At 37.9% G+C, this 4,553-nt stretch overlaps 1 pseudogene; it reads right to left on the bottom strand.

Annotated features, from left to right (window-relative positions):
* Positions 1-792: 792 nt before the first annotated feature.
* On the bottom strand, positions 793-3,671 carry LOC116111109 (annotated as a pseudogene).
* Positions 3,672-4,553: the final 882 nt, after the last annotated feature.

Below are 4,553 nucleotides of genomic sequence, written 5' to 3'. Positions count from 1 at the left end.
AGCACAAATTTGTAACCAAGAAATTTATAATTGAAATATTTCTGAGAAACATCTAGGCTCATTATTGTAGCACAAATTTGCAACATAAATTCAGCGAATTTGACAATTGAATTCTGGGCTATTACAAGATCCAGGGCAATGCGAGTAGAAGACGACTGATTATAAGTGGCTGGGCACCACAGAATTTAATACTTGAACATCCAGCCATTGGAGAGGTCTTGACACACTGTCACTGTGGCTGGAACTCTATCATGCAAGGGGTGAGTCCTGGTGTACCAATGGTACTTGGCCTTTTTCTGAGTTGTCTCTGTAGGCGATGAGTTTTGGAAGGTTTGGGCGACGGATGAATCACCTTTGATAGAGAGACATAAGATCAAGAAGGCTGTGTGTACAGTTATGAATAATGAAGATGAAACATTAGAGATGAGGAAGAAAGCGAATCGTCTCAGGTAATTGGCAAAGAAAGGTGTTGAAGAAGGGGGGGTCATCTTACAATGACATGAATGGTCTAATTCAGAGAAAAAAAAAAGTCTTGAGATTGGTAAGTATAGGATAGGATAGGACAATATTTAAATGGTCACCATTTGTAGAAGTTATTTACTATCAGCTAGCCATTAATAGCATATATCATATCATTTTTGCAAGTAGCCTGCATTTGATGCATTTAACAAATGAAAGCAGCCAGCATTTAACAAAGAAAAGTAGTGCATATAGAAAACAATGAACTGCATTGTAACAAGAAATGAAGGAAAAAACCTGAAAAGAGAAAATTGATAACACACAACACAATTATCAGGGTTGAAAGTAGCTTGAGTTATTAATAGGTACCCTGTCATCTGCACATTCCCATTTAGCCGGGGGCGGGATTGATCTTAGTCTTTCTGGAATTATGAACTTGCCGTAAGTTGGAAGCCGTAAGCCTCTAAGTATTGGCATTGAATCTTGATGTACTTGCCACTCCGACGGAGTAAAATTAATTTGTAGAATTTCAAGACGAGGGAAACCATTTGCCGAGCATATCATTTTTTTTTCACTACAGAAAATGAAGTTTAACACAAGAATCATGAGGGTTGGCAAATTCTCCAAAAAAGCCATTGGATCATCCCTGAGAATTGAATTTGATGATAACTTTAAACATTCAAGATTTGGTAAGAGTTCCTCCATGTTTCTAGGTGGTTTCTCCATCTTCCCGCTTAATCTCAAATCTACAAGACATGCGCAATTAGCAAGTGCTTGCCATGAAGCAAAAGATTGATAAGGCATCAACGTAACTGATAAAATTCGAAGGCTTTTCAGTTTGCCTATTGATTCCAAATCAAACTCCTTTGATAAAGAAATATTCGAATCGATCCTCAGCTCCCGAAGATAACCCAACTTTTCAGGATTAATTTTACTCCAACATTTAATACTTATGTACTTGAGAGTTTGAAGGTTTGTCAAATTGTCTACCGACAATGATCCTCGAAAGCTTCCAATTAGATGCTTCAATTCCTGCAACTTACAAATCTCAATCGGTATTTCATGAAAATCCCAGTTAATACCATATATGTCAAGAGTTTGCAACTTCTTCAACTTGACAAATGATGATGGAAAATGATATATTTGTGCATTCCTAGCCCCAAATATTTCAAGTGGATCAACTTTCCAATCTCTTTAGGTAAGCTTCTCTTACTCAGCAGTAACGTAATCTTACTCTCAGAACCATCAACATCGAGCACTCTGAGCAATCTGAATCTGGTGAACAGGGGTGGTAAGTGCTGTATTAATTTGAGTGATTCGTCCCACTTTTGGTTAAAGAAGAGAAAGGAACGCGACAATTGATTATAGTGTTGAAACCACAAACGCCTATCAACCTCTGAATAAACAGCTTGTCTTCCGCAAGATGATATGATCGAAGGGGGAGTTGAATGTATGGTTGCATCATAAAAGTATGCGAAGTTTGATTCCTTTGCTTTCTGAATAGCAAGATCGCGCAAAAGATCATGAACCCGACATGTGGCAAACCGCCCCCAACATCTTTTCTCTATTTGCACCAAACTTCTATTAATCAACTGTTTCAAATGACTCTCAGCCACCTCTTCCATTGTTTGACCTTCATTTTCTTGCATGAAACCCTCCGCCACTAGTAATCGAATTAGTTTCTCCACATGGATTTCAAAATCCTCTGGAAAAAGACTTAGGTAGAGAAAACTTAACTTTAATTCAAAAGACAAATCATTAAGACTTAAAGCTAACACGGAGGAGATCTGAATTGAATCGTCCCTTAGATGTTGCCAAATATGATGATGTACCCCGCGCCATTCATGTGGCTTCTTCGTTGACAAGAGTCCTCCCAATACAACTATGGCAAGTGGTAAGCCTCTACATTTCTCCACCATTTCTCTTCCTAACTTCTTTAATCCTTCATCGGCATTTGAGTTTTGGAAGGCTTTATCACAAAAGAGCTTCCAACTTTCACTTGGGTTTAGCAATGGAAGCTCATGGATATGAACTTTTTCGTCCGAACTTTCAGCAACTTCTCTGATACGGGTGGTAATAATTACTCTACTACCATTATTGTCATCAGGAAATGCTCTTTTGAAGCTCTCCCAAGCTTCTTTATGCCATACATCATCGATCACTAGCAAGTATGAGCGTCCATTCAAAGATTTTCTAAGATACCGCTACAAATCTTCTTGACTCATCTTCTCCCACTCCCTATATTGACATTCCTTCATCTCCTGTTGCTCTCGCTCCAATTCTTCTACACTCATCTTCTTCTTCTTTCTTAAAGATTCTTCATGCTCACTTTCAAGCATGTTATGGGAAGATTTTATAATCCTTCGAAGAATATCTTCAGTTTTGTAATCTTCAGAGACTGAAACCCAAGCTCGATCTTGAAACTTATTATTGACATCATAGTTGTGGTAAAGCTTTTTAGCAAGAGTTGTTTGACCTAAACCACCCATACCAAAAATAGAAATCACACCTCTCCGCTGCCCCCCGCCAAGAAGTTTAGCCAACAATTTCTTAGCATCATCCTCAAAGCCAACAACATGGTCATCTACCACAAAGGACGTGACTCTTCTCAGTTCCTTCAATCTGTAAAGAGCATTGTCCTTTCCTTCACCCTTGTTACCAACATCCTCAAGGCGGTAGTCTTGACGTTTCCGAGAAACTTCACCAAGTTTCTGTTTGATCTCTTCGATCTTCTTGCCTATGTTGCGCTGATCGACAGCCTTTTCTCCATTGCTGAAGAAACTGGACTCTGTGTGGCTACTGGACTCTGTGGGAGTACTGGAGTCCTTATGATTGGATGTTTTCTGACTTGAGTCTTTACTGAAAATCGAAGAAAACTTCTTGATGCAAGCAGAAATTCTCCTCCTCCTTTTCGGAGCCTCTACTTCATTGATTTGAACTATAGTCGGAGCCTCTTCTTCCTCGATTTTGAGTGTAAATGTATCCAAGACATCTTCAATATCATAAGCGACATCTCTAATGTCAGATACCCACTTCCTTATAATAGCATCATCAACTTGTTTTCTTTCTGCATCCTCGAGGAAAGATTGCATCCATTCTAGTTCATTCTTTAGCGACTCCACTTCTTTTTTCACTACTTGGAAGCGCACAGCTTCTTGGATAAGATAATCCCCAATCTTGTTTACCACAAATGAGATCACTGCATCAACCATAGCTCTCAAGCCACTATTTTCGCTCTCTCTTTTTGGGTACTGCCCGATTCTTCACTGGAACGTCCACCATCAGTTAAGACAATGGTTTCTAACAATTTACTCTTCAAGGTTTGGAGAAAGCAACAAACACATCCAAGAGAGTACTATAGTTTATATACAACAAGTCAACAACAATAATTTTTTTGGGTGTATATGTCACTTTCTAAAACCCTTGAATACAAGTGACAATTGACATTCACAAATTGTTAAGTAAGAGCTCCTACCATCAATTAATTAATCGGAGAAAATGGTGATATAATAAATTAATAATAGTAGAGACAGCAGCCAAAGCAAAGCATGACTTTGGATTAATTAATCGGGGAAAATGGTTAAATTAAGATTAAATATCAATTCAAGTGATGTGGTTGAATTGAATGGAACACAGACCTCTGCATTCTGCAAACGTACCATTGAATGAAGATGGGATTTGAATCATTAAAAAGAAATTCATGACACATTACACTTCACATTCACTCAGTCAATCACACCACAAAACAATTCCTTTTCATAGAAATAGCATTACACTCAGATTGGAAAATAAAGTCAGGTAGAAAACATGGAATGGAAGATGGGACTCTGTCAATCTTATTTGTTTTGCTAGTTTGGAAGAAAAAAAATTGACTCAGACTTGGAACGAATTTGTTTGTTGCCAGATTAGGAAAAAATTGGACTTGACATATTAAAGGAAAAAAGTTGGATAGATGGTGCTAAGTTCTTGACAGGAGCATCAGCTGTTAGCTTGGTTGATGACTGGCATTAATCACAAAAATCTTTTTCTCGCTAATACAAGAAAACACAAGTCAATACTTTTATTGGAGTTTATTACAAAAATATTTTTGAATC

This window comes from Pistacia vera, unplaced genomic scaffold (genome assembly GCF_008641045.1).
Source record: "Pistacia vera cultivar Batoury unplaced genomic scaffold, PisVer_v2 Contig1187, whole genome shotgun sequence".
Lineage (NCBI taxonomy): Eukaryota > Viridiplantae > Streptophyta > Magnoliopsida > Sapindales > Anacardiaceae > Pistacia > Pistacia vera.
The sequence above is the reverse complement of the archived record's forward strand: the minus strand, read 5'-3'. Positions and strand labels throughout refer to the sequence as shown.